General features: G+C 42.7%; 1 long non-coding RNA gene across 1 annotated transcript in view; it reads left to right on the top strand.

Annotated features, from left to right (window-relative positions):
* Gm33843 overlaps window positions 1-13,183 on the top strand; it is a 74,322-nt gene extending 61,139 nt beyond the window's left edge. The window contains exon 4 of the long non-coding RNA XR_380712.2: window positions 12,936-13,183. This is a non-coding gene — a long non-coding RNA (predicted gene, 33843). The remainder of the gene's footprint in view (window positions 1-12,935) is intronic.
* Window positions 13,184-19,059: the final 5,876 nt, after the last annotated feature.

Here is a 19,059-nt window from a genome sequence, read left to right as displayed (position 1 = left end):
ATGCAGACAGCAATTAATGGTCAGGAAAGTTTGTGTGGTGTGCTTCCTCTGGTCTTACTCAGATATAAGTTAAAAATTAAAACTTACATGTCTTGTGCCTGTACAGTCAAAAAAGGAACCATTCAAAACCAGCCCAACAAGTTTGGTACAGTTATGGATGCTTTTAATCCCAATATTTTAGAAGTTAAGGCAAGGAGATTTGAACCCAGGAATTCTGGGCCAGCCTGAGCAAAAGGGTGAAATTCTCTCTTAAAACATGAGACAAAAGAAAACATTAAACTCAATCTGCAAAGAATTTGGACAAGAAGATAAAACTTTAGTAACTGCATTTTCACAGGCACTAAGATTGTTTAAAAAGTATTTAAATATTTTACTATTTGTTTTTTTTCCCCCGGTACTATTTTTCCCATTTTATTTTTTACCTCAAAGCCAGACATTTAGTAGGTGTTGTGTTGAGCAGCAATGTAATTAAGCAAGAAGTAGCCCCTCCCAGTAAATCAATCATAGGTGAAATAAGACAAATAAAGGCATGTGCTCTCATTTTTGTTGATAGTCTAGGGTTTCTCCATTTATAATCTATAATCACAGACTGTAAGAACTACAGAAATTCTTATGGCAAAGGTGAGCATTCACCTTCTCTGGCCCCGCTCCCCTGAGAACTCTTAACTCTCCTAACTTCTTGCAACCACTAATGGAAGAGAGGTAGACCATGAAACAGGCAAAGCTGTTGTGTTTCCATTTATTTTAGAACCCATAGAAGAAGTAGAGAGAACAAATGAAAGCAAGCCACGAGTCCACCCTAGAAACAAGCGTATATTTCAGTTTTATTTAAAGACATTGTTAGGGGCTGGAGACATGGCTCAGAGGTTAAGAGCACTGAATGCTCTTCTGAAGGTCTGGAGTTCAAATCCCAGCAATCGCATGGTGGCTTACAACCATCCATAATAAGATCTGAAGCCCTCTTCTGGTGTGTCTGAAGACAGCTACAGTGTACTTAGATATAATAATAAATAAATCTATAATGTTAAATAAATTTTTTTAAAAAATAAAGACATTGTTAGGACTAGCAAGGTGGCTCATCGAGTAAAGATGCCTGCCTCCAAGGCTTACAACTTGAGTTAATCCCTGGGTCTGACATGATAGAGGGAGAGAACTGACTCCACAAATGTGTCTCTGACCTCCACATACATGCCATGGCATGTATGCCAAGGAAACACATACACACACACACACCACACTTAATTATTGATTGCTTCACATATAACATTCCTAAACATTTTAAATTATGTATGGGTGGCATGCATGCAGACATGATGTTGAAGGGGTAGCTGAGAATGCTACATTCAGATCTGAGGTCAGTAGGAGGAGCGAGCGATTCTGGGCCTGGCTTGAGCGTTTGAAACCCCCAAACCCACCTCCCTCAGTGACACACTTTCTCCAACAAGGCTACATCCACTACAACGGGACCACACCTCCTGATAGTGCCACTCCCTATGAGCCTATGGGGGCCATTTTCATTCAACCACCACAGACACTCTTAGAAGAAAGGAAAGTTAGAGAAGACCACATAGTGAGGGAGGTGCCAGCCTGAACTCGTAACTTAGTAGGGAAAATACGAAGGTACATAGGTGTATACTCTGGGAAACAGAGGAAAGGGAATATGAGGGAGAGAGATGGCTGATACTTCTTAAAAAGACGCTTGGAGTGAAGGTGAATAAAAAGTCAGTGCAGATAGAAGGAAACCCCTGGCTCATCCTATCCATGCCATTCCACAGTGAGCTTTGACTGTCTTCCTCCCCGGGAGCCCAAAAGGACTTCTTTTGAATAGGCAATTACATGTTGAATGGGGAATGTACAAGTCCTATGGCCTAGTTCTTCTAACAACTTGCTTTGGGGCATCTTAGCTTCTCTTAAGATTGCTCGTTGTGCAATGAGTCATGGTGGTGACACCACATCAATCGTCTCATATACAAAAACACTGGGCTTGAAGAAACGCAATGTGTGTCTGCTGTCAGAGGCTGTAGTGCCCGGGCAGGAGGATTGCTGAGAGCAGCCCGTGAGGGGCTGTCGTCGTTAGAGCAGTCATTTAAAACAGAGCTGACACTTCACCCAGGGCAGTGAGATTAGCTTTGACGCTCAGAACAACCCTGCGATGTCAATGTGCAAATGTCACCAGAATTTCCTAGGCTTTACTTCCTCTGAACTTGGTCCATTTGAAAAAGTCTGTTTAATTTCGTAGCATGCGTTAGATAGTTCTCTAGTCTCGTTTTCTGATTCTTTGAGGGGAAGGGGGACAGGGGAACTAAGTCAGTTAAAAAATGTAAGAAGTATGTGTGCAGCTATCTTATTTGCTCAAATAATAATTGGTATACAAAACCAAACCGGAAAACCTTCTCAAAGGGATACACTTTACCGCCTCCCTGTCCCACAGCTTCAGCTGGTTAATAATTTTGTGTAACAATGTTTATCTTTTCTATCCTGGAGAAAGAGGGAAGGCTCATGAGACTTCTTGTCTGGTAAAGCTAAAACACACATGATTCCCAAGGCACCCCTGCCTCAAACCCCAGCATATAAAAACAAAACCAGCCAAGTTGCCAGGAACAGACTAGTGAGGCCAAGCAGGTAGAAGAGTCTGACTAGTTGAGCTTCCTGTCTGTCATCCATGTGGCACTCTCTGACTGGTACAGCCTCCCGTCTATCACTCACGGTGAGCCCGAAGCTTGCAGTTTTTGTGTGTGGTCATTCTTGTTGGGGTGGGCTTTTCAGCTTTGCAAGTTGCTTGTGAATGGTCCTTGCTTCTGTAAGTTACTGCTTTTCCGTGTTCCCGTGTATATAACCAATAAACTCTTCGGCTCACCAATTGGACTTTGACATGATTGCTTAAGTCTGTCTTCACTTCCTTACCTTGGATTATTTCCCTATCTAGTCACAGACATTTGTGTCATGTCTCTCCACAAAATATTTCACACAATGAAAACATCAGGCACATTTCTGCCCAAAGCCCTTGCCTTTTCTAATGGCGCTTCCTGAAATGCTTTTCCCCAGGTCAGTTCATGGGAACTCCAGCACATCTTATCTCCTACAGCCTCTACACGGACTCATTTGTTACCTGCCTCCTCCCAGTGGGTTGCAAGCTCTCAGGAATGGAGACATCATGTCTGTTTTATTCTTTTTTTTTTTGTTTTGTTTTGTTTTTGTTTGTTTGTTTGTTTGTTTGTTGTTTGTTTTTTGTTTTTCGAGACAGGGTTTCTCTGTGTAGCTCTGGCTATCCTGGAACTTTGTAGACCAGGCTGGCCTCGAACTCAGAAATCTGCCTGCCTCTGCCTCCCGAGTGCTGGGATTAAAGGCATGCGCCACCACGCCCAGCTGTTTGTTTTATTCTTGCTGAATTTACAAGCCAAGAAGAATCACTCACTAGCTGGTACTCAATAAATATGGGTAGGATGCAGACATTCACACCCCACATTGTAGAAACATTGGAACGTGTTATATGCACACCTTTATAATCATGCTAGGATAATCCACATAGACACATGTCATGGGACATCTTGCCATTTGACACTAAAAGCTGTTTTACAATTCCTTGTTTTATTTGGATTTTGTTTCTGAGGGCAGCATCTCGTTATGCAGTCCACACTGCCTTAAATTCATGCTCTTCCTGCCTCAGCCTCCCAGGGCCTGGGTTCCAGGAATGTGTCACCACAGCTGCTCAATATTTTTCATTCCATGGAAACATTTTTCTGAATAACTATTGATGTGTGTGTATGTGTATTTCTGTGTGTATGTACCTCTGTGTGTCTGTGCACGTGCATGTGTGTGTGCGTGTGTGAGTGCATGTGTGTTTGTGTGTGAATGTCTGCATATGCCTGCCTTAGTGCTGCACCTGTGAGATCAGAGGGCACCTTCTGGGAAGCTGGGCAGTGGTGGCGCACGCCTTTAATCTCAGCACTTGGGAGGCAGATGCAGGCAGATCTCTGAGTTTGAGGCCAGCCTGGTCTATAGAGTGAAATCCAGGACAGCCAGGGCTACACAGATAAATCCTGTCCAAATAAATAAATAAATAAATAAATAAATAAATAAATAAATAAGGATTCTGTTCTAGACTTCTACCTTATCAATGGGGGGTCTCTCTTGTGGTTTCTGCTGCTGCAGTGTATTCCAGGCTGGCTGATCCACAAGCTTCTGGCTATCTCCCATCTCTCCTTAGGATTAAACCTCAGAAGAACAAAGGTTATTCTGCTTATGGAGCAAACCCCTTTACCCACTGAACCATCTCTCTTCCCCTCCTCATTGTTTTAAATGGATACATAATTTCCTACAGAAAACAGGTATAGTAAACTAGATATGATTTTGTCCCAATTTTTATGTAGAATCCCTATCCTTTGTATCCTTTCACATGAAACTAAGTCCAGCACACCAAACATTCCTTCTTCAGTGCAGTCTTATAGGCCAGTGGTTCTCAACCTGTGGATTTTGACCCTTTGGGGTGAAAAACCTCCCTTTCACAGGGGTCACCTAAGACCATTAGAAATATCAGGTATTTACATTACCCATTCACAACAGTAGAAAATTACAGTTATGAAGTAGCAATGAAAATAATTTCATGATTGGGGGTGGGTGGTCACCACAACATGAGGAACTGTATTAAAGGGTCGCAGCATTAGGAAGGCTGAGAACCACTGCAATAGATGGTTTGCAGTATGCTGCTGTTTTTTTTTCCCCTGTGTGTGTTGTCAAAATTTGTGATAACTGCTCAATGAAACACCATTCATGTATTTATTTTTAGCTCCTACAAAACAATGAATACCTTTTATTTTCATAGATGAGCTATGATTATGCCTCATCCAATAGTGAGTGTCAGTGACTTTCGTGTTGCTATGATCAACATGTCTGACAGAGACAGCTTGAGGGAGGAAAGGTCTGTTTGGGCTCATAGCAAGACTTCAGGCCATCGTGGAAGGAAGGCACAGTAGTAGGAATGGTACTGTCTGTGTTGACGGGAGCAAGAGGTTGAGGCACAAAGCCAGGGGCCAGAGTGGAACAAAGCCTTTGATCCAGTGACCTACTTCTGGCATTCAGGAACTCACCTTCTAAAGGTTCCACAGCCTTCCAAGATGGTGGAAGCTGAGGAGCAGAAGGTGAGCATATTAACTCGTGGGGGACATGTTGGAATCTAACCAGAGTCCCCAGTGTATTTATTTGGTCATGTAGAAAAAAAATGGCAGAATGGGTGAGTGAGTGAGTAAGAATGGTTAGCCTGGAAGCACTAAGGTCTGGTGTCCACGGGAAGCTGTTCTGACTTTTCAGTAGGGGAGGGGGAGGGGAAAGGAAGAGGGGGAGAAGGCTCTGGGACATGGCAGGACCTGTACTCAGAAAGGTGTCACTAGCCAGCTGTATTCTGAAACAGACTCCTCTTGGCATTGCCAAACTATGGACAGGCAAGGACTGAGCTGGGAGAGCTGCAGGGCTTCTCTTCCTACTATGGGGGTTCCCACTAAGGACTTCCATTGGTCTGCCCTTCTAGGAAGCCAACAGTCAAGAAAGCCCAGTGAGGCAGGCTGCAAGATCAGAACAGAAACAATGAACAGTTAACAGGTCTGCAAGGACAAATTGAAAATACCCACAGCCCATAGCTTTCCTATTGATTCTGATCCACCCCTCTACATGTGGCTGCCTTACTGGGCTTGGACAGTTCGAAAGCAAAAACTATTCACAGTAGGTGAGAACACATGAGCAGACACTGTACACAGTGACAGTTGCTAAGGGCACCAGCGTTCAGGGCCCTTCTAGACACTGAAAGTACCTGAAAGTTGCAGTAACTGAAAAGCTTTAATGGTACAAGCTCATCACATCCTTCAGGATACTGCAACTAGAACTATCCCTTCTACCCTTCTGTTCTTCCTTTTTCTCCTCCTCTCCCTCCTTCTCTTTCTTCTCTTTCTCCTCCTCCTCTTCCTACCTTGCCTTCTTCTCCCACCCCAACACTCTCTCAGCACCAATGATAGAACCCAGGACCTGGCACACACCCAGCAAGTGTTATATCATTGAACTTCACATGTAGACCTAATAGGTATTTTTAAAGTATGGTTCGTATCTCTGGATCCTGTTTGTGGATGGAGTTTCTATAATGGTGATAATGTTAGTCTCCTGTCTTCAAGTGTAGCATAGTATCATGAGAAATCCTTTCCTTTTCACACCCCCCATCATGTTTATTTCCATCCTAGGTCTCTGGGCTGTCTAACCTCTGATTCCTGACCCTCCATGCAGTGTCAGGGGTGGGCTTCCACTCATGGCATGGATCTCAAGACATGGGTTGGCCACTCCTACAATGTCTATACCACTTTATTTTTTTTAATTAGGTATTTTCCTCATTTACATTTCCAATGCTATCCCAAAAGTCCCCCATACCAACCCCCCCAAATCCCCTACCCACCCATTCCCCCTTTTTGGCCCTGGCGTTCCCCTGTACTGGGGCATATAAAGTTTGCATGTCCAAAGGGCCTCTCTTTCCAGTGATGGCTGACTAGGCCATCTTTTGATACATATGCAGCTAGAGACAAGAGCTCTGGGGTACTGGTTAGTTCATATTGTTGTTCCACCTATAGGGTTGCAGTTCCCTTTAGCTCCTTGGGTACTTTCTCTAGCTCCTCCATTGGGGGCTGTGTGACCCATCCAATAGCTGACTGTGATCATCCACTTCTGTGTTTGCTAGGCCCCGGCATAGTCTCACAAGAGACAGTATCTGGGTCCTTTCAGCAAAATCTTGCTAGTGTATGCAATGGTGTCAGCGTTTGGAGGCTGATTATGGGATGGATCCCTGGATATGGCAATCACTAGATGGTCCATCCTTTCGTCACAGCTCCAAATTTTGTCTCTGTAACTCCTTCCATGGGTGTTTTGTTCCCATTTCTAAGAAGGGGCAAAGAGTTCACACTTTGGACTTCGTTCTTCTTGAGTTTCATATATGCGTTTAGCAAATTGTATCTTATATCTTGGGTATCCTAAGTTTTGGGCTAATATCCACTTATCAGTGAGTACATATTGTGTGAGTTCCTTTGTGATTGTATTACCTCACTCAGGATGATGCCCTCCAGGTCCATCCATTTGCTTAGGAATTTCATAAATTCATTCTTTTTAATAGCTGAGTAGTACTCCATTGTGTAAATATACCACATGTTCTGTATCCATTCCTCTGTTGAGGGGCATCTGGGTTCTTTCCAGCTTCTGGCTATTATAAATAAGGCTGCTATGAACATAGTGGACCATGTGTCCTTCTTACTGGTTGGGACATCTTCTGGATATATGCCCAGGAGAGGTATTGCTGGATCCTCCGGTAGTACTATGTCCAATTTTCTGAGGAACCGCCAGACTGATTTCCAGAGTGGTTGTACAAGCCTGCAATCCCACCAACAATGGAGGAGTGTTCCTCTTTCTCCACATCCACACCAGCATCTGCTGTCACCTGAATTTTTGATTTTAGCCATTCTGACTGGTGTGAGGTGGAATCTCAGGGTTGTTTTGATTTGCATTTCCCTGATGATTAAGGATGTTGAACATTTTTTCAGGTGCTTCTCTGCCACTCAGTATTCCTCAGGTGAGAATTCTTTGTTCAGCTCTGAGCCCCATTTTTTAATGGGGTTATTCGATTTTCTGGAGTCCACCTTCTTGAGTTCTTTATATATATTGGATATTAGTCCCCTATCTGATTTGGGATAGGTAAAGATCCTTTCCCAATCTGTTGGTGGTCTTTTTGTCTTATTGAGGGTGTCTTTTGCCTTGCAGAAGCTTTGCAATTTTATGAGGTCCCATTTATCGATTCTCGATCTTACAGCACAAGCCATTGCTGTTCTATTCAGGAATTTTTCCCCTGTACCCATATCTTCGAGGCTTTTCCCTATTTTCTCCTCTATAAGTTTCACTGTCTCTGGTTTTATGTGGAGTTCCTTAATCCACTTAGATCTGACCTTAGTACAAGGAGATAGAAATGGATCAATTCGCATTCTTCTACATGATAACCGGCAGTTGTGCCAGCACCATTTGTTGAAAATGCTGTCTTTTTTCCACTGGATGGTTTTAGCTCCCTTGTCAAAGATCAAGTGACCATAGGTGTGTGGGTTCATCTCTGGGTCTTCAATTCTGTTCCATTGGTCTACTTGTCTGTCACTATACCAGTACCATGCAGTTTTTATCACAATTGCTCTGTAGTACAGCTTTAGGTCAGGCATGGTGATTCCACCAGAGGTTCTTTTATCCTTGAGAAGAATTTTTGCTATCCTAGGTTTTTTGTTATTCCAGATGAATCTGCTGATTGCCCTTTCTAATTTGTTGAAGAATTGAGTTGGAATTTTGATGGGGATTGCATTGAATCTGTAGATTGCTTTTGGCAAGATAGCTATTTTTACTATATTGATCCTGCCGATCCATGAGCATGGGAGATCTTTCCATCTTCTGAGATCTTCTTTAATTTCTTTCTTCAGAGACTTGGAGTTCTTATCATACAGATCTTTCACTTCCTTAGTCTATACCACTTTTATCCTAGCACAGCCAAACATAAGGTGGAGCTCGGGAGTTCTGTGGGTGAGGGGAAAAGATTGCAGGAGCCAAAGACAAATCACAAGAAAAAAAATCACAGACTCAACTAAACTGGGCCTAGAGGGTCTCACAGTGTCTGAATAGACAATCAGTCTGACTTAGACCCTTTGCATATATATCATGGTGTGTAGCTTAGTCTTCTTACGGTACTCCTAATAGTGGAGCTGGGGCTGTCTCTGACTCTTTTGTCTGCTTTTGAGATCTCTTTTCTCCTACTGGGTTACTTTGTCCAGCCTTAATATGAGAGGAGATGCCTACTCTTACTGCAACTTGATATAACACATTTGCTTGGTATTACTGGGAGGCCTGCTCTTTTCTGAAGGGGAAAGGAAGAGGGAGTGGATCTGGGGGAGAATGGAAGTAGAGCAGAAGAACTAGGAGGAGAGGAGGGGAGGGAAACTGTGGTTGGGATATAATGTATGAGATAATAATAATAATAATAATAATAATAATAATAATAATAATAATAATGATGATGATAAATAGTAGGATATTGAGTTGGATAACTGTGCAATTGAATCCATACTCTGATTGCTACTTAGCTTCGTAAACTAGGATGAGATGTGCTGAGCCAATATGGTTGCCACATGTGGCTATTTAAATTTACATTGACATAATCCCAAGTCGAAAGATGGAAGTTCTTTGCTCTTGCTATGGGTAGAGAGTTCAGTATGTAGGGTGGATAAGTGGCTACCACATTGGGCTGGCCCAGATGTAGAACACTTCCATTATTGTAGGAAGTTCTAGTCAATGTGGCTGGGCTAGATACTAGAACTCTGAACTTGCTTTGCGGACGGATGATCTTCTGGGGGTAATACAACTTAATACACATAAAAGTTTCTAATAACCTGCAGGGCGCAGTGTTAGGGCTTCATAAATGATAGCTGTGGTAAGAGCCAAGCCAGTGGCAGATGTGGCAGAGTAATTCTGATATGCCATATCCCCAGTAGGTGTTCCCAGCAATAGAGTTATATAAGTCTATTTATCAAAGCAGTCAAGGCTGCCAGGCTATAAAAATGATCACATAACTGTTGTCTGATAAGCACTGTGTGTCACTGAGCCAAGAGGGTTCTTAATGCTCTTACTGGGGGCTAGCCAGCAGCCCTATAGAATACAATCCTGTCATAGCTGTCTCTAGCTGAAAACATGGTTCTATCCTGAGACATACCCCCTCTCCCAATTTTCTGAAAGTGATTTTTAATGCATCTTAATGCCTTTTTTTTTTTGAATGCTCTGTCAACATCTTCTTTTCAAGGAGTCTGATTTTGCCTGTTGATATTTGCAACAACAACAGTAGCAGCAGCAGCAACAACAACAACACAACTCTAAAATCCAAGCCCAACCCCAAACCTGTATTTCCAATCCTCTGCAGTCTTTCTGACTCTCAGCCCATGTAGGGAACTAGGCATATTATTGTGTTTCACTCTTTTGTATAGCCTATCAATGAACAGTTTGAGTCACATCTTAATGGAATTGTATGGGTATCCCATAGTCTAATTTACAGAGCACATTAAGCATATTTAGAATTTAACTCCTGAAACTACTGATCAGAAACCAGCCAGAACTTAAATCTCCCACTTTTTTCTTTGTGATGGCTGATCACATATCTAGGAAGAGGGAACTTCAAAGAGGGAATGGCCTCCTTCAGATTGGGCTGTGAGTAGATTTGTAGGAACGTTTTCTTGATTGTTAATTCACAGTACCCAGTCCACTGTGGGCATTGCCGCTCCTGGGCAGGTAGTTCTGGGATATATATGAAAGCAGGCTGAACAGGGGCTAGATGGAGCTAGCTAGTAAGCAGCATTCCTCCTCTATGTCTGCCCAAGGCTTCCCTGGAGGATGGAGTTCATCACAGCAACAGAAAGCATTTCACCATCTCCATATTTCAAATGCTCATTTTCTTTTGACTGTCTATAAGCAACTTTCCATCTTGCTTAAGGCACTCGGTGCCATCCCAGTCCATTTAAAAAATAATCAAGATGCTTGTATGTGCTCTCTATTGTCTTCAGAGAACTTCTCTCTGCAGTTATTTGTTCTTCTGTTCATTCTCTCTCTTCCTACTGGACAAAGTCACCAATACCAATAGTCCTTTGAAGCTTGTCTTCTATATTTGAAACTTTAATCAAATGTTCATAAAAACACAGACATGAAAATGTGAAAGTGTAGGTCCCAGGGGATGTCTCACAACGTAAAGACACTTTCTGTGCAACCCTAATGACCTGAGATTGACCCACAGAACCCAAAGTGTTAGGAAAGAACAGACTCCTAAAAGCTGACATCAACATTCACACTCTGGCATAAAAATGCAAACACACACACACACACACACACACACACACACACACACACACGCATATACACACATACACACACAAACACATACAAATGATGGTAAAAGAAGAAGGAGAAGGAAGAGGAGGAGGAGAAGGAGGAAAAGAAGGAGGAGGAGGAGATGGAAGAAGAAGAAGAAGAAGAAGAAGAAGAAGAAGAAGAAGAAGAAGAAGAAGAAGAAGAAGAAGAAGAAGAACAACAACAACAACAACAACAAGGAGAAGAAGAACAAGAAAATTAAAAAAATTAAATACAGACATAGGCTCCTGGGGTCAAGTACCCAGATGATGTGAATTCTATATGCAGATTTCTTTCTTTCTCTCTTTCTCTCTCTTTCTTTCTTTCTTTCTTTCTTTCTTTCTTTCTTTCTTTCTTTCTTTCTTTCTTTCTTTCTTTCCTTCCTTCCTTCCTTCCTTCCTTCCTTCCTTCCTTCCTTCCTTCCTTCCTTCCTCTCTCTCTCTCCCCCATCCCTCCCTCCTTCCCTCCCTCCCTCCCTCCTTCCCTCCCTCCCTCCTTCCCTCCCTCCCTCCCTCCCTTCCTTTCTCTTTCATCCATTTATTTATTTATAGACATGATTCCCTTTAGTCCATGCTGGCTTCAAAGTAGTTATGTAGCTGAGAATAAGCTTGAACTTCCATTCTTCACAACTTTCCTAACGAGTGCGAGGATTCCAGGTGCGCGCCCCCGTGCCAGGTTCATACGAAGCTAGGCATCAAACTCAGGACTTCCTCGGGCTAAACAGCACTCTACCAACTGAACTACATCCTCAGCCTGCACATGGGTGTCTGTGGGCCTCTGGGTCTCAGGCGAAGGAGCATGAACTGCCATGTGAAAGACACCATGCACCAAAGTAGGCAAACACGCAAACCATGGCTTGAAGTGCAGACACATGGACATACATGGCAGACACATACATGGCTTCACGTGTCAGGCAGAATATTAACCTCTGGTAACATACACACCTCCAATAAGACCCTCGGCGTTATTTTTGGCCACTGGGGTTGTTTGGTTGCAACATACAAACTTTAAAACATCCACAAAAGCAAAGCTTACTCACTATTTAACCATTTAAGAAAAAAATTAAAAAGGGAGAATTCCTGCTTCCTGCCAATTCTAGCTCTAAATAGTTCCTGTTAAGAGTTCCTGAATATAGTGCTCACTTGTTAAAAATGGCATCCATGTGTGTGTGTCTCTCTGTATTTGTGTGTGAAATGACATTTAACAAGTTTATTTGTTCTTTTTGTTTTGTTTTGTTGTTTTGTTGTTTTTTCATTTCACACTCTATTTTAGCCATCATCCCTACCTTTTAAGTGACTGTGTGGCATTTCATTGCATAAATATGCCACAATTCATTAAACATTTCAAATGTGTATTTTAACTTACAAACAAAAATAATGCTTGATCAACTATCCTGCAGATACATTTCTTTATATCCTTATTAGTATTTTGAAAAAAAAAAAACATTCCTGAATAGAACCATTAAGCCAAAGAGAGTGTTTAATTTTAGATTTTTAGTATAGTTTATAGATTATTTAGCAAAGGAGAATTGAATTTGCACTTCAGTGATAACCTATCCTTACATGCTTGTCCAAAATGGGCGATACACACACACACACACACACACACACACGCACCCCTGATAGCTCTCTACTGTAATTCATTCAACTTTAGCCTGGTTACTAATGTACTTGGTCATCTTTACTGAGCATTCATGTTTCTTGTTCTGAGAACCGTGTGAATTTATAATTTGCATTATTGTTTATATGGGGTGTTATGTTTCCCACATTTGTTGATGTTTTGTATAAGCATCTTGGAGATAATAGCTTTTTAAAGTACAAGGTTTTAATGATACTTGGCCCAAGTCTCCCTACCCATGGTGTGTGTGTGTGTGTGTGTGTGTGTGTGTGTGTGTGTGTGTGTGTGTGTATGTTTGTGTGTGTGTACTGGATGTGATTAAATGCACCAACACTAATCTTTAACAAGAGAGGCTATTTTTAACTTCTGTCTCTCAGGGCAAACAGAACCCTACCCAGAGGTGAGACGTGTTCCTAGTCTGGGCGGTCGGTAATTCTCCTTCACTCCTGCAGCCCGGTTGCTAGAAGAAATGAGAGTCAGCATGGACAAAGCCAGCAGGGAACGAGGGGCACAACCAGTATCTGCAGCAAGTACCAAACCCGGAGCCCCATCCACAAAACTCAATTAGGAACAATTGGTTGTGCTGAGTGAGGTCAGCTCCAACCGGGGCCCATGAGCTGAGCTGGTTATTAGTGTTGTCAAGTTGCTCAGACAAGTGAATCAGACATCGTTCGTTAGCATTTATCTTTGAAGACGAGGTGGCTAAACAATAAACCGTTGAAGATTTGTTTAGGTGCTTCGTTTTTCTATTCCCCTCTACATGTTTATATGAATTATTTGGTCCTGTACCAGAGAGGATTGTGTGGTAGTCTAATGAGATTTGAGCGTCAGCTGACACAGTTCTTTGTCCCAGTGTCTGGCAGGGGGAGCTGCTTATTTACATGGTCGCTGCATGGTCCTTTTACATCTGTCATTTAGCTCAGCTCGAGTTCTCCGTTACCCAAATAAAAATGAATCACCTCGGGCATCCGTTTGGGATTGCTGCCTTTGAAGTATAGCGGTAAACCCGCTGCCTCAGCATCTGAGAGATCAGCTCACTCTATCACCTAGAATTCTAATCCTGCATTTGGAGGCTTAGAAGTCCAGAGATGGAGGAAATGGGAAGGAAAAGAAGGCTGATCAAAGAATTCACAGTGCTACAAAAGGAATTTACATGTCTCTCTTCCTTTTCTTCTCTCTGTCTAAACAGGTATGTCATTTATCAGGAAAGTTAGTGTTGTTTCCTTTTGTTTTGTTTTTAAGCTGCCTGTAAGGTAAACTTAGCACATCATTGCAATCTATCACCTTTTATAGAAGTAAGGGTACATTTTTTTTTTCAGTGGGAAGATATTGATGTCCATATTTTAAAACTCCTATAATGGGTGGTGGGTCACTTCAAAAGTAGAAGCTAAAATTTTTAATAATAAAACAGAAGGAAGAAGCCTGAGAATAAATTGCAGCATGAGAACACAAAGGGACTCAGGTCATTGTCGCAGCCTTAACCAGAAGCCAGACGATCTAAAAGAAAAATAGCGAACGCCACAGCGTCGACTGGAACACACCATGGGGCAGAACAAAACGGCCGTCTTATGAAAGGCATTTTTTCATTTTTAAGGAGGATGCGCCTGTGCGTTCGCGATGACAAAGCACAGACTGAGAATGGGTCGTTCACACTGACAGGTTGTTTCCTGTTGGGCTAACTGCTTGGGTTGGAGTTTCTGTCTCTCAAATAGTTTTAAAGGAAGAAACAGAAAAGCTAATCTTTCATAAAAGGAGAACTGAGTTTGGAATCACCATACCTGGGTTCTTCCTATGGCTCTTTCTCTCTGAACTAATTAATTAAATTTCCTAATTCCTGAACTAGAAGTAGAAGTAGGGTTCTAACTGCCTGCAAGAAAGTCTGTAGGGCATTTTCTTGATTAATGATTGATGTGAGGGGACCCAGCTCACTAGGGATGGTACCAACTCTAGGCAGGTAGTCCTGGGATGTATAAGAAAGCAGGTTGAACAAGCCAGTGAGCAGCATTTCTCCATGACTTCTGTGTCAGTTCCTGCCTCGAGGTGCCTGCCTTGAGTCCCTGTTTGGCTAGCCCTTCATGACGGACTGTAAGCTGTGAGCTGAAATAAACTCTTTCCTTTCCAAGTTGCTTTCAGTCGCAGTGTTGTCTTACAGCATAAAAACCCAAGAAAGTCTTGAAACATCTCAAAGGGAGCGGTTGAACTCCTGTTGTCAGTTTGGAAACGTGATCCCCCACATTCCCAGGGAGCAGATATAAGAGACTAGGGAAGGGAAATGAAGTCAGAGATAGGCTTCTCCAGCTGCCTGCGTTGGGAGGAACCAGAACTTGCTGCAGTGTCTTTTGCCGCTGCCCAGAGGGTGCTTTGCAAGGTTCTCTGCCCCAGAGGGTGCCTTACAGAGCAATCTGCCCCAGAGGGTCTCTTTCAGAGCGCTCTGCCCTAGAGGGTGCCTTTTAGAGCCATCTGCTCTCTGGATAAAGCACACTCAGTGGTTTCCATTCCAAATCTCATGGGCATCAACTCCAAAGCGTGTTTAAATTGTGCAGGTAAATACCAGACATTTCCACTAATGTCCTAAACTGAGTGTCAGGGACGAGGTGAAGAACTGCCACCTTCCACCTGCTCCAGCCTCTCAAAACTACATGGAACTGGCTATTGTAGGACCGCCTACGGTTCAGTTCAATCCCCAGAGCCCATGTTAGAAACGCTGAGTGTGGTGGCTCCAGGTTATCCTACCGCCAAGGAGGCAGAGGTAGCAAATTCTCTCCACTCCTGGGGGGCGGGGGAAGCTTCTCTGGCCAACCAACCTCATCTACTCTGAGTTCCAGAGTGGGTGACCCTGTTTCCAAAAACTAATGGCTGCCGGGTGCGCGCGCGCGCGCACACACACACACACACACACACACACACACACACACACACACACACACACACACACACACATACAGAGCTATTACCACTGTGCTTAGACAAGAAGTAGAGCTGAAAGGAATTTAAAGTCTGACCATGAATTGAACTGTGTACTAAGGAAAAGACATAGTTAAACGTTAAAATTTAAAACAATCACTTTTTTTTTTCCTTGTTCACAGTAAATTCATTTTATTCCCAAGTCCACATGCATGTCCCCGTGCCATAAGTGAAGATTCTTCAGTAAACAGAAAATGCAGGGCGACCTTAAATCTGGTCATTCTGAGCAGTGTGAACTTGAAATAACTTTCCATTGGCTGAACATCAGTTTCTTAATTTCCCAAAACAGGGATCAATAGCACCCTTCTCATGTGGTCCTTCAACATCACACGGAACAATGAATGCAGCACCATGGCTAACATCTTGATAAATGGACACTCATAACAATATTTATTAGCAATCGATCAAAAGATGGCACCAGCCCTGTGGAGAGGCCCACTATTGTTAGGGGCTGGGGAGGTTTTAGTTGTCAGGGCCAGGTCACAGAGAGAACAAAGAGAGCAACAGCTGATCGGAGTGAGTAGGGGAGCTTTTGCAGACCCCAGGGGGATTGCAGATGGTTTGGGACAGTCCAAGCCAAGTTGGGAGCTGGAGTCAGAGATGACATGGAGGTCAGAGGTCAAGTGTGCAACTTCTGATCAAAATATAGGGGACAGACACTTTGAAGCTGCAGTTCAAATCCTTGTCAGGGGTCAAAGGCAGGCAAACGGCCATGCTTGCAGATGTGGTCCCCCCCACCCCCTCAGAGGCCTCCTTGTCAGAAGGCTTATCATATAGTCCCTGTCACTCTGCCAACAAAGAGATGATGTGTCAGGTGTGGACAGCCAGCTGTCTGAGGGATCAAAGGAATGCAGCCTTGCAAATGAGCATATTATGAGAGAATGAACAGAAGTAGATGAGTGAAGGGGGCTGGTGCGTGCTTACTCCAAGAGTTATGTGCTACTCTACACATACCCGCCCCCTCCCCTCCCCCGCCTCCAAACACAGGATACTTATGGTGCTGGGCTATGTGTGTGCCCTGGTGCCTGAGTGTGGGCATGTATGTGTGTGTGAGCGTGTGTGTATTTACTCACCCCTATGTGTGTAAGCAAATCCTAGAAGTTGATGTCAATCACCCTTCACATTTTATTATTATTATTATTATTATTATTATTATTTACTATTTACTATTACAGAGGCTGAGCCTCTTACCTGTCTGGAGCTAACTTACACTGGGCTGCTGGCCATGCAGCCTAAAGGTCCAGACTGTCTGATTCCCCTGGGCTGGTTTACAGGTGCTGGTAAGGACTCCAGATTTTTACATGGATCTTGGGATCTGAACTCAATTCTTGACCTACTGAGCCATGTGTATGTCCTGACATTCGTGCCCATAATTAAGACATAACTCATTTGTTTTTATTTTTTGTTGTTGTTGTTTGTTTTTGTTTTTTGGGTCTTTTGCTTTCTTGGACCTTTCTGCCCTAGCCTGATATCTTTAAACTTGTAATGTGATGGAATTTAAAATAGGCTCCCTTGGCCTCATGCTTCTAAAGGTGCTGTGACCTAAAATGCTTTATATTGTTTTTCTTGATCTACTGATTCTTTTCCCAGCTATTCAACCATCCAGGATGCAGTCAGTTATCATTTAGCCAGAAAATGTTGACTGTGTTTCTTTACCATTCTTTTCTCAAAGGGCTGTCTGCAGGCAACGTGATAGCATACACCAAAGGCTTTGCAGAGTACACATTCAACACCAGGACCAGTAAGGTCGGTCTATTTGTTTCCCAGAATGCTGTGTTTTACAAACTGTTACATTGTTAACATAGGGACTTCACAGAGATTCCAATTTCATGGGTTTTTTCCATATGCTTAATTACTATTTCATATTTTTCTCAGTGAAATATTTCTTTATATCTTTTGCCCACATGCTACTTAAACTGGGAGCTGCTGCTGCTGCTGCTGCTGCTGCTGCTGCTTCTTCTTCTTCTTCTTCTTCTTCTTCTTCTTCTTCTTCTTCTTCTTCTTCTTCTTCTTCTTCTTCTTCTTCTTCTTCTTCTTCTTCTCCTCCTCCTCCTCCTCCTCCTCCTCCTCCTCCTTCTCTCTCTTTCTCTCTCCCTCTCTCTCTCTGTGTCTCTGTCTGTGTCTCTCTTTCTCCCTATGTTCTCAAAATTGGCTCCAAACTCACAATCTTCCCACCTCAGCCTCCACAGAGCTGAGATTACAGGTGTGCATCTCTGAACTGGTTTTGCTGTTACATTTCAAACATTCTTTATCCAGGTCTGCTGTTGACTAAGTGATTTGCAGCTACTTTCTCCACATCTTCATGTTTTTGTTTTGTTGTTGTTTTCTGTTTTCCATTCCACGACAGGCTTTCTATAGAAGAAGTAAAGGCTTACATTTTTGTTAGGTTCAATTCCCTCCCTGTTCCCTGCTTTTCTTTCTGAGACAGCATCTGGTCTCACTAAGTAGAACAGGCTGGCTTTGGAACGTAATTGTTCTGCCTCCACTCTCTGAAAGCTGGGCTTACATGAGTGTGCTGATCTGCCTGGCTCCAGGCTCTTGGTTTGCCTTTGCCGATGACTGTGAGGTTTCCTTTTGGTTTCCCATCTGACAACTCTTCACCTAAACCAAGATCTTGAAGTTTCTTTGCTATGCATCTGCCTGAAGGTTGTACAAGCTCTTGTTTTGCATACACATTTATTACGTATTTCAAGTTAATCCTTAAGCATGAGAGTTAGGCAACAGTCTGAATTTCTACCCATGGGTGTTGAGTCTCTCCAGTACCCTTGCGGAGAACGATGTCTTTGATTCAGGAGACTTGCTCAGTGCCTCAATCAAAGCTCCTGGGGCTTTTCTTTTCAAGGTTCTATTTCTGGCTTTTTTTGGTTTGTTCGATTGATCTACATGTTCTTTGACCAGCCAGTGCCACAGTCTTTTTTTTGCCTTATGACATCTTAAAATCAAGTAGATTATTTTTCTGATTTGAACGTTCTTTTTAAAATTGGTTTACTTCCCACGTTCTTATACCATTCCATGTAAAGTTTAGAAAAAAAACCTTTTCTACATCTACAGAGCTGTTGCTTGGATTTTGATAGGAATGCCATGAGATCTGTGCCTTTGTTGGTTTGGGAGAACTGACATCCTTACTGTAACGCACAATCAGGTAGTACATACGTATGTAAGCTGTGTCTCTCCATCTAATTGGGTCTCTTCTGACAGCCTTCCTCAGCATTTTGCTTTTCAGAACACGAGTTGTGCATACCCAGCAACGTTATTTTTAATAGATTGCAAATGATGTTTCAGTTTTAATCTTGGCGTTCATGAATCACATACGCAGTCCCCATTAAGTCCTTTTGCTGTACATTTTTGTAGCCTGCCAACTTGCAAAGACCACGTACAACTTCTGGGAGTATGCTGGAAATTCTGAATGTTTTCTTCTTCCTTTGTGACTCATCTGTTTTATATATTTTAAATTAAACATTTCCTCAGCGCAGGCCTAGGATGATATGAGACAGTTACACTTTTTCTGTAACCATCAAACGTATTTTAGAGAACTCA

The sequence above is a fragment of the Mus musculus genome, chromosome 10 (genome assembly GCF_000001635.26).
Source record: "Mus musculus strain C57BL/6J chromosome 10, GRCm38.p6 C57BL/6J".
NCBI classification, from domain to species: Eukaryota; Metazoa; Chordata; class Mammalia; order Rodentia; family Muridae; genus Mus; species Mus musculus.
The sequence above is the reverse complement of the archived record's forward strand: the minus strand, read 5'-3'. Positions and strand labels throughout refer to the sequence as shown.